Below are 12447 nucleotides of genomic sequence, written 5' to 3'. Positions count from 1 at the left end.
CTAGAACATCCTTTGGACCTGTGAGATCGGAAGAGTATGCCATCTGTTTCCCTTCATTTTTGTGACCATGTGGGGAAGGATTGTTGCCTGTATTTGGCCACCTCACCTTCTCTCTCCAGGCTGCCCAAGGCTTTTTTCCCATGCGATAAGCCTACCGCCTCCAACTCATCTCCTGTTGCCTGCAGTTTCCTAAGCCTGGGCAATTCAGCCAAATCCAAGGCAGAAGTAAAGTAGGAAGAATGATGTCATGAAGTCCAAGTTGCGTTCTCCCATTCGCCTTGCTCAAAATAAAACTGATAATTTGAATCTGCTGATGTTTAAATTCCTATCTTATTCTTGTTCAGAACACATAGGAGGAAGGAGAATGAATTGGCCTCTCAAACCTCTGTGACAACATTTAAGGGCAGGGAAAGCTAATAGTAATTGCAAAAGAAAAAGTGCAAGGTTGAATATTTCCTGAGTCTATTTGCAAGTCCATTCTAAGCTATCCTTCAGTTATCAACTACACCATGTCTTGTCCACCTGCTTTTACAGTGAACAAAGCAATGGGTGTCCCCAGTGACATGCATACCTTTCATCCATTTTGTTTTAGTTATGAAAATACAATTAACACAAACTTTTCATTTTAAGGGGAATGAAATATCCATTCAATAATCAAAAGTGTGCTTAGAGATAGGCCCTAGGAACTCAACAAGAACAAAATTTGTAAAATTAACATTTGTAAAAATGAACAAAATTTATCAAATCAGGGAAATGACAAGAAACTTAGTCAAATATAAAACCAAAAAGTTGCAGCACAGTGTGGTAAATGGCATTATATAAATAGGTTCAAGGTAGAATAGTAGAAAGGAGGTTGTGACCAACACTTTCCAAAATGGTATAAGGGAAAGCAAGAGAGGAGTAGAAACTTGAGTAAGATCTTGAAAAAGGGATGTTCACCATGTAAGAGAGAAACCTAAGTAGAGCAAAGTGTAAACAAAGCATGGAGGCAGGCTGATCTGGAACGACTCAAGAATCTGTAGGTCATTCAATATGGCTGCTGTGCAGGATGCTTATGAGAGAGCAAAGGGTGATAACACTGCAGAGGAAGAAAAGCACAAATCCTGAAAATCCTGACAGAGTTGGCAAGGACGTTTACTTGAGGGCAAAAGAGTGCATTAAGAGGTGTGATGTCAGATTTGCCATTCAGAAGTATCGCAGATACAAAACAGCCTTGTGGGGGCAAACTTGAAGTGGGAGAAAACTGGAAGCAGAAATATTAGCAAGGAGATTTTTGAAATAATCCCAAACCAGCATTATTTGAGCCTAGACTTTGGTAGTAGCAATAGAAATGAGGAGAAGGGTAAAGTTATTAAAGAGAAGCGAAGACCTCATTAGCATGGGGGTGAGAGAGACAGAAGAGTGCAGGGGACTCCTGAGCTCCTAGAATAGGTAAGAGATAGGGCTGTGAGCAAAAATCAGGAAGAGAGGAGGAACAGTAATGAGATGAAATAATGAGATAGTGTGCATTTGGTGAACTTCTCCAAACAGATAATTTGAGGCAAGTCATTTACTGTGTGCCTGTTACTCATTTATAATGGAAATGTTATTACTTGTGAGGATTATATGTGAGGTGGCTGAAAACTGTCACTGCTCAAAAAGGAAATCCCCTACCCTCCCCGTCCCTTCCCTTTCCTTCCTTTCCTCTGTTATCCACGGTGGTTTGAGGGAGGGATCTTTAGCATAGCTTAACTAGATGATATGCGATCAATCCCTCAAGATCCATGGGGGATTGGTTCCAGGAGCCTATGGATACCGAAACCCAGGATGCTCAAGTCCCTTATATAAAATGGCATCATATTTGCATATAACCTATGCACATCCCCTCCTATATATTTTATATCATCTCTAGATTGTTTATAATACCTAATACAATGTCAATGTGATACAAATAGCTTATACTCTATCATTTTCAAAATTTAGAGTTTGTATTATATTTTTTATTGTTTGTTTCCGCAAATATTTTCAGTCTCAGTTGGTTAAATCTAAGGATGCAGAACTTGTAGATATGAAGGACTGTTTTTCAACCAGTTCAGTCCATTTTATGGTAAAGAAAAATGAGAAAGAGAAAGGAAGGGTGGAAAATTTAAGAATTTTGATATACTTCTTGAATGAAGGATTGGAGGTAATGCAATAAAACCACAATTTAAAATAAATTCCAGTGGGGAGGTAAGAGTGTATGCTATAAACGCATATAAAAAAAATACCCTAACCACTTGAGGCATTAGAAAGAGGAAACTTTCAGGGCTGGAGAACAGAGAGGAATATAGGAGAGAGAATAGAAGATAAGATGGGAAAAAAATGTAAAGAATCTTGACTGTCTTGCCAAGAAGTTGGAAATACATTCTTTATGTGATCAAGAACCACTGGCATATTTTACCTGGGTAAACAGCATGACCAGATTTGCATTTTAAGATCACGACTGTCACACAGGCAGCAGCACAAAAGAGGAGTCAGGGAAGGGTGGGACTGGAGGCTGAATATGTTTCAAAAATGCTTCACTTTCAAAGAAGGCTGGATGTATCAATCATTCAATCAATCAAATTACTGGAAGCAAATGGAATCCAACAGAGATTATATATAGGGTGCTGTAGAAGAGATGAAACTTGATCATTATTGCAAAAGATAGCAAAATAAAAGGCTATACAGTTAGCCCTTGAACAACATGGGGGTTGGGGTATCAACCGCCAGCACAGTTAAATAATCCAAGCATAACTTTTGACTTCCCAAAACCGTAGCTACTAATAGCCTACCTTTGATCAGAAGATTTACCAGTAATATAAACAATCAATACATATTTTGTATATTATATGTATCATATACTGTATTCTTAAAACTAGAGAAGAAAATGCTATTAAAATCATAAGATAAAATGTATTTGCTATTTGTTAATATTAAGTTGAAGTGGATCATTAATAAGGTCTACATCCTCATCGTCTTCACTTTGAGTAGGCTGAAGAGGAGGGATTGGTCTTGCTGTCTCAGGAGTGATCGAGGCGGAAGGAAATCCACGTAAAAATGGACTTGCACAGTTCAAACCTGCGTTGATCAAGGGGTAACTGTATTTTCTTTTTTTTTTTTTTTTTGAGACGGAGTCTCGCTCTGCCGCCCAGGCTGGAGTGCAGTGGCCAGATCTCAGCTCACTGCAAGCTCCGCCTCCCGGGTTTACGCCATTCTCCTGCCTCAGCCTCCCGAGTAGCTGGGACTACAGGCGCCCGCCACCTCGCCCGGCTAGTTTTTTGTGTTTTTTAGTAGAGACGGGGTTTCACCGTGTTAGCCAGGATGGTCTCGATCTCCTGACCTCGTGATCCGCCCGTCTCGGCCTCCCAAAGTGCTGGGATTACAGGCTTGAGCCACCGCGCCCGGCCTATATTTTCAAAGTTGGATATATAAATACAAAAATAGAAATAAGACCAAATCTTTCTCGGACTGGCTGAAAAAGCAAAATCTGGACAAATGCTGGTTATAAGATATGTGCCTAAGACAAAATGACACACAATAATTGCAAATATAGAGTTGACCAAGAAATACCAGCAAATGCAAAGTCCCAGTGCAATGAGTTGGGAGAGGAGGTGGCGGGGAAAGAGCAAATAAACATCAGGCAAAGAAAAATTGAAAATACAAAGATACGAAAAAGAAAGTTATTTTATAATACAGATGGTCTTCAACTCGCAACAGAGTTACATCCCAATAAACCTTTTGTAAGTTGAAAATATCTTAAGTCAAAAATGCATTTAATATACCTACCTACTGAACATCTGAGCTTAGCCTAGCCTACCTTAAATGTGCTGAAAACACATTAGCCTACTGGGCAAAATCAGATAACACAAAGCCTATTTTTTAAGAAAGTGTTGAGTATCTCATATACTGCATATTGCAAGCCCAGGAGAAGATCAAAATTCAAAATTTGAAGTACATCCAAATTGCAACAGTTTCACACTATCACAAAGTCGAAAAATCTAGGTGAACCATTGTAAGTTGCAGACCCTCTGTACTCTTTTACATTGATATTTTTTGTCATGTCTCTGTGTGCTAAATAAAATAGAATATTTTATTCATCCAGATTATCTACATGCTAAATAAAATCACCTTGAAATCTATAAACCAATACTATTATATATAGAAGAGAAGTGATGAGCACCATTCCTTAGGTCGAGACTTCAAATAATGGCATGTATATGATTAACTTAATTTGAAAGATGTTTGGATCCCTTCTCTACAAAAAACTTAAAAAGCCAGACATGGTGGTGCATGCCTGTAGTCTTAGCTACTTAGCTGAGGCGGGAGGATTGCTTGACCCCAGGAGTTCAAGCCTGCAGTGAACCATGATTGAGTGACTGCACTCCAGCCTGGGCAACAGAGTGAAACCCTGTGACCAAAAAAAAAAAAAAAAAAAGAAAAAGAGAAAAGAAATAAAAAATAAAGATGTTTGGATATACATAGTCTACAAAAAATATACATAATATATCTTTGGAAAATGTTCCTCATATAGATGGCCACAAAGAAAATCTTTACACCATGAGACAGAATGTAAGTATAAAGGTTCATAGCAATGTCCAAAACATCCTCCCCCAAAAACAATTATTTCAAATGTGACTAAAATTTTAAAACAATAAAGATCATTTTAGATGATTTCTCTGATCTTCTATTACAAAAAGGGAAATCCACAGGTGTCAGTGATAAGGAAAGAACTGAAATCCAAAGCACTAAACTTGTGGCTGAGGCTGTGGCCTCCTCAGGGTGGTAGTTGTCTTGAGAGAGGTGTAAGTTCTAGTGTCCAGGTGGGGATTTAGAGAACAGGCCTCATTTGCATATTAATGAGGAAGAGAACTGATGTCTTCCCACAAAAGCCAAGATCTTAAGAGGGCTACACCCTCATTTGCAAGTTAGATGGTGGGGGAACCCTAACCACTGGCATAGGAAACTAACATGAAATCTTCTCTGACTAGACTGTGGGAGAAAAAAGACTCACAATCTATAATGAGTAAGAGTAAGATTAGACACCCCAAAACTTGACATAATAGAATAAAAACATGAAAATCAAATAAGGCGGGGCGCAGTGGCTCAAGCCTGTAATCCCAGCACTTTGGGAGGCCGAGGCGGGCGGATCACGAGGTCAGGAGATCGAGACCATCCTGGCTAACACGGTGAAACCCCGTCTCTACTAAAAAAATACAAAAAACTAGCCGGGCGAGGTGGCGGGCGCCTGTAGTCCCAGCTACTCGGGAGGCTGAGGCAGAAGAATGGCGTAAACCCGGGAGGCGGAGTTTGCAGTGAGCTGAGATCTGGCCACTGCACTCCAGCCTGGGTGACAGAGCGAGACTCCTTCTCAAAAAAAAAAAAAAAAAAAAAAAAAAAAAGGAAATCAAATAAAATGCCCACCTAGGCCTCCCAAAGTGCTGGGATTACAGGTGTGAGCCACCATGTCTGGCCTAAGTTAAACATATTTTAAATAGAATTGAAATCCCCAGAACAATAAAGAGATGACAAAAGCAATAAAACATGAAAAATATAGTCATTGGAAAAAATGAACTCAGTGTTATGTTAAATACAGGTTAGACACAACTGAAGAGAGAATTAATGAGCTGAAAAACAGAGCTGAGAAAATTACCCAAAAGGCAGTGCAAAGAATTGAGAAAAAAAATTGACTGTTAGGCAGCTTGAAGGTGAGAACTCTAACAGAAGTTCCAAAAGGAAAGAAGAGCAATTGGTGGAAATGCAGCATTTCAAGGAATAGCGGCTGAAGATTTGCCAGTAAAACAAATCCTTAGATTTGGAAATATAAAAACTCCCAAGCAAGATAAATAAATATGCATTAATAAAAATCACAATGACACTGAATAACACCAAAGACAGAGAAAATGTGAAATACCTAGAGAGAAAGACAATCACCTTCACAGGAAGTGTTAGACTACCAGGTATTGCTCCTTCAGTAGCAACAATGGAAGAGGGCTCTGAGTAATTTTTTTTTTTAATATACTTTAAGTTCTGGGATACATGTACAGAATGTGCAGGTTTGTGACGTAGGTATACACATGCCATGGTGGTTTGCTGCACCCATCAACTCATCATATACATTAGGTATTTCTCCTAATGCTATGCCTCCCCTAGCTCCCCACCCCCCTGACAGGCCCTGGTGTGTAACGTTCCCCTCCCTGTGTCCATGTGTTCTCATAGTTCAACTCCCACTTATTATTAAGAACGTGGTGTTTGATTTTCTGTTCCTGTGTTAGTTTGCTGAGAATTATGCTTTCCAGCTTCAACCACGTCCCTGCAAAGGACACAAACACATTCTTTCTTATGGCTGCATAGTATTCCATGGTGTATATGTGCCACATTTTCTTTATCCAGTCTATCATTTATGCACACTTTGGTTGGTTCCAAGTCTTTGCTATTGTGAACAGTGCTGCAATAAACATATGTGTGCATCTGTCTTTATAGTAGAATGATTTATAATCCTTTGGGTATATACCCAGTAATGGGATTGCTAGGTCAAATGCTTTTTCTGGTTCTAGATCCTTGAGGAATTGCTACACTGTCTTCCACAATGGTTGAACTAATTTACACTCCCACCAACTGTGTAAAAGCGTTCCCCTTTCTCCACATGCTCTCCAGCATCTGTTGTTTCCTGACTTTTTAATGATCGCCATTCTCACTGGCATGAGATGGTATTTGGCATGGTGGTTTTGATTTGCATTTCTCTAATGACCAGTGATGATGAGCTTTTTTTCATGTTTGTTGGCCACATAAATGTCTTCTTTTGAGAAGTGTCCATTCATATCCTTCTCCCACTTTTTGATGGAGTTGTTTTCTTCTTGTAAATTTGTTTAAGTTCTTTGTAGATTCTGGATATTAGCCCTTTGTCTAATGGATAGACTGCAAAAATTTTCTCCCATTATGTAAGTTGCTTGTTCACTCTGATGATAGTTTCTTTTGCTGTGCAGAAGCTCTTTAGTTTAATTAGATCCCATTTGTCAATTTTGGCTTTTGTTGCAATTGCTTTTGGTGTTTTAGTCATGAAGTCTTTGCCCATGCCTATGTACTGAATGGTATTACCTAGGTTTTCTTCCAGGGTTTTTATGGTTTTAGGTCTTACACTTAAGTATTTAATCCATCTTGAGTTAATTTTTGTATAAGGTGTAAGCAAGGGGTCCAGTTTCAGTTTTCTGCATATGGCTAGCCAGTTTTCCCAAAATTATTTATTTATTAAACATTATTTATTTTCTCCATTGCTTGTTTTTGTCATGTTTGTCAAAGATCAGATGGTTGTAGATGTGTGGCATTATTTCCGAGGCCTCTGTTCTATTGTTCCATTGGTCTATATATCTGTTTTGGTACCAGTACCGTGCTCTTTTGGTTACTGTAGCCTTGTAGCATAGTTTGAAGTCAGGTGGTGTGATGCCTCCAGCATTGTTCTTTTTGCTTAGGATTGTCTTGGCTATACGGGCTCTTTTTTGGTTTCATATGAAATTTAAAGTAGTTTTTTCTAATTCTGTGAAGAAAGTCAATGGTAGCTTGATGGGGATAGCATTGAATCTATAAATTACTTTGGGCAGTATGGCCATTTTCATGATACTGATTCTTCCTATCCATGAGCATGGAATGTTTTTCCATTTGTTTCCGCTTGTATTTCCTTGAGCAGTGGTTTTAGTGCTCCTTGAAGAGGTCCTTCACATCCCTTGTAAGTTGTATTCCCAGGTATTTTATTCTCTTTGTAGCAATTGTGAATGGGAGTTCACTCATGATTTGGCTCTATGTTTGCCTGAGTATTTTTATGTCACAGCGTACATTGAAAGTTATGATGCCTGCACAACACATGAGGGTAAGCAGATAAGGCTGCTCACCAGGAAGGGCCACAGCCCAAGCCCTGCCCTGACACCCTAACAACAAGACCATCAATTCTTCTGCATACCAGTGCCCAGTCAGCAGTGCATTGCAATGAGGAGAGAGGTATACGCTGCAGCACCCGTAGAGAGGCTCTGGAATGGAGGGCTGATGATATGTTTTCATAGCATTGAGAGAAGATAATTTTAAGTAGAGTTGTATTCCCAGTGAAACTGTCACTCAAGAATGGCAACAAAATAAAGACATTTCCAATAAGGTTAAAGGGAATTTGTCACTCACAGATGATCTCTAAGAGTAAGAGAAAGAAGGATAATTTTGAAAGCAAATCTAAACCAGAAATAGCTGTGTAAAAGACACAATGATAATAACTAATTTAAGGTGTATTAAGTTTTAACACACATTTTAACTAATAATAACTAATTTAAGGTGTCTTAAAACTATGTGGGATTAAAATACAGAAGAATGTAACATACAATGAAAGTCTATAACGTAACCTAAACTACTTTAACCTCCTTTCAGTTTTCAGAAGCTTAGAGATACTGATAATCTTTAGACTTTAAATCAACTCTACATGTTAAAATTGGGGAATAACTATTGAAAATATTAGAAACAAAATGTATGACTTCTCTATCAACAGAAGAGTTTGAAAAAGATAAAGAAAATTAAATTAAATTAATTCAATAATAAATAAGAAAAAAATGAATGATTCGATGAAAAATGTGAAAAGGAAATAAACAGGCAATTAACAAAATATCAATATAACTGACCAGGCAAGTAATTGAAAAAAATACCATCAAAAAAACTTGAAGAAATACACATTAAAATGATACATGTTTTTGGCCTATCAACTTGGCAAATTTTTGTATGATTAAAGATGATTTCTCTTAATGTATAAGTGGTATTAAAAAATCAACAAAAAACAGAATAATTTAGCACAGTATCATCCAAAATAAATGTGGATTTAAAATAGTAAATAAATTATCTATGAATAAGCAAAGAAATCAATAAACAAAGAAAATTTTTAAGGTCACAAATAATATTAAAAGGCACATTAACATCACAAGACAAAATTTGTCTGAGAACATTTTTTAAATATTCAGGATGGTGAAAGGGTAATAAAACAGGCTCTCACAATCTCTCTGGAAAAAAGTTGGTAATATATAGCCAAAGTTTTCAAAATATGGCTGACTCTTGACTTTGCAATTTTATTCATCAAATGGAGCTGCTCTGTTTGTTTTGTTCATCTGTTTATTTGCTACACCCCATGTATGATTTTGTTTCATGAAAGGATTCCAGTGTTTAAAATAAAATTGTAAAACCTCAGACTAAAATAAACTATGAGACATCCATTTATACTGTGACATACGTGACCAACATTCACAATCATGTGAAGTGGTCCATTGAAAGGAAAGATGTTAATAAGATGTTAACTGAAAAAAATAGCTCATAAAACTGTATGAAAATGCATATGGATTTTATTTTAGAATGTCAGTGTGTGTGTTGTATATATGCCTAGAAAAGCATTCAGAAGGATATACACAAACGCGGTTTTTTTTGTTTGTTTTTGTTTTGAAACAGAGTCTCACTCTGTCACCCTGGCTGGAGTGCAGTGGGGCGATCTCAGCCCACCACAACCTCTGCCTCCAGGGTTCAAGTGATTCTCCTGCCTCAGCCTCCCGAGTAGCTGGGATTACAGGCACCCACCACCACACGCAGTTATTTTTTGTATTTTCAGTAGAGACAGGGTTTCACCATGTTGGCCAGGCTGGTCTCAAACTCCTAACCTCAGGTGATCCTCCTGTCTCGGCCTCTCAAAGTACCGGGATTACAGGCATGAGCCATCATGCTCGTCCCTAATAATGTGTTTTTAGTAGTTTTCTCTGATTGACTAGAACTCTGGAAATTTATATTTTCTTGTTTGTGTAATGGAAGTCTATATTTCAGATTTTTGTAATGAGAGCATGTCTTGCATTTGAAATAAAAAAAGTTTATTTTGAACTTTTAAATTCAGTGTCAGCAGATTAAGGACCTGGACTAACTTGATCCACTCGATCCCCTACATTGCCTTCTTGCCCACTGCACTCTAACTTCCTGCTTCATTCCAACCTCTACCAATGCACCATGCTTCTATTTATCTACCACCTGTTGTTGACACTCAATTTGCTTCCCTTGACCTCTGAACTCAGCTCTCCCATTTCTTCTCTCATCTCACTCCTCTCACCAGGCCTTCCTGTAGTCTCATGGGCAGTGGTACCCCTACCCTCACTCCTACTCTGTCTGTCTCAGGTTTTTGCAAAAGTTTCCAACAGCAATGAGTATACCTGCCTATTTGGATGATGCAATTTAATGGGTAAAATCATAGACTCTTAGGAGTCACTAATCTGACCCACTGTCCAAGTATAAGAAGTCCATCCTCAAGCCAGCCTCTGCTGGAAAACTATAGAGCCAAAAACCCAACTAACCGCCAAAATGTCCCCCTTTGAACACAGAATAATCTGAATATACGCAAGAATATAAGAACGTGCATTACATTTAGTGACTTCCGTCTATGCACTCCTTAAGGCCATGTGGATACATTCAATTTGACTTCTTCACAACAGCCTTTCAATATTTGAAAACAACTATTATGTCCCTTTTAGTTTTGTTTTTCTATTTCTTTTCAACCCTTCCTATGTGACATGGTTTGCAGCTTAGCTTCAGTAGATAAATTTTAGTTCAATGATGTTCCAGTTAAAATAGATCACTTGAAACCCATTAGTTTTCTAAATGTGTTTTGACAGTCCAGCAAACAAAAGGCTTTACTTAACTTGCAGAGTAGTTTTGCACATTTAAAGCTGAAGAACACAACCGTTTTAATTTTATGATGCCATTTCATTTTGTTTTTGGAATCAGGTAACAATGTTGCCCTAAAACTCTAAGAGATTGAGCAAGATCTGTTGATACCAAACATAGTTTTTAAGATGAGAGGCATAAAAAATGAGACACTAAAAATTAATCATCTATGAGTGCTTTTCTAGCTAACTCTTCTGAGTGTTTGAGAGGACGGAAGAAACAAAATGTGTGTGTGTGTGTGCGTGTGTGTGCGTGTGATAATTACTAATTGTCGAGGAAAGGCCTAATTTGGGGGGCCAATGTTAGAGTTCTTCAGTTGTTAAAATATATATATTCGCTTTGAAGGCCTGTGTCAATTCCATATTCAACACTTGCTTGCTGTTTTGACTTCAGGTAAGTTATTTCCTGGTTGGCAAAATTTTGTACAATCTTTTCTAACAATGGTTGAAGGATTATATTAAATCGTGTTTATACATTTCAACGAATAGTGTCTAGTATATAGTGAATACTCGATAATTAGTGCCTAGTAAATACTTATTGCTAGACCTTTCTAGTGCCCAAAATCAAGCTCATGGCCACTTGGAGGCCCCCCTTTGAGGTTTGGAATCAGATTACACTCATCCCTCCTCCCAAATGTGTTGTTGACCATGTGGATTTTACAATTAACTAAAATCCTCATACTTCTTTCTCATGAATTAACAGTGTCTCATTTTCCAAATCCCACTATCCAAATCTCACCCCCACCTTCCTATGTGGTGGTGCTAGGTGTTATGCAAATAGGCCCAATTCCAGATAGATATTACCTAGAAAACTAATATCTGTGGTTCAATCTGCAGGAGTAGAGCTAAAAATGGAAACTGAGTCAACATGCAGGAGTCAGGCAGAAGCAGCAAAAAATGGCACCAGGGTCAGGAGCTAAGGGGTATTCTATATGGCACCAGAAATAATGGCAAAATCCCTGCGACGTGCCTTTATTGGACATCAGGCATGTGGTGCTCGTGTGGTTTTGGCTGCCACTGATACGAGTTAGCTACTGTTGACTGACAACCTGGTGCAAGGCATTGTGCTAAATACTCTCCTTGCATTTTATCATTTCTCTCTCTGAATACTCCCAGGAGGTTGGTATTACTACCTACTTTACCTATAAAAAGTCAAAAGCTCAGAGCATTTAGGTCACTCCCCAAGGTCACACAGTAAGAAAGGGATTAAGTCAGGGGCTGTTAGGCTTTTTCTGATTCCAAGGGCTCTGCTGTCCTCAAAAGGACAGTTTGTGTTAGACTTTCACACGTTGATAATTGTGTTATTCACTTTTTTGATCCTAAGTTTGGGGCTTTCCATTTCTCTTTTGGATGGAGGAAACAGGCCACTACATTTTGCTAGTGGATGCTCTGGTCATAAGTTGTAAGAGAACTTCCTCTCTGTTCTCAGTATAACCCCCAAACTTGGATTTATCCTGGGTTCTGCCAACTTTCCTCTACCTGGTCCTTTTCTCTTCTATATTTGCTCTTAGTTAACTTCTCCTTGAGATCACGGTGGTCCTTGAAAGCTGCAAGGTAGTTCTTTGAGAGGGTTACATTCCAAAATACATGCTAGAAGTCGTTATTCCGAAACATATGCCTTTCAGCACCATAGGGTTACTCCTTTGTGACAAGAAACATCCACAGTTCTTCCAATAAACAGCTTTCCAGCTTTCTCACATTACAGACCGGTAGCTCTTTGAAAAGTGAGAAC

Source organism: Rhinopithecus roxellana, chromosome 6 (assembly GCF_007565055.1).
Source record: "Rhinopithecus roxellana isolate Shanxi Qingling chromosome 6, ASM756505v1, whole genome shotgun sequence".
NCBI lineage: Eukaryota > Metazoa > Chordata > Mammalia > Primates > Cercopithecidae > Rhinopithecus > Rhinopithecus roxellana.
The sequence above is the reverse complement of the archived record's forward strand: the minus strand, read 5'-3'. Positions refer to the sequence as shown.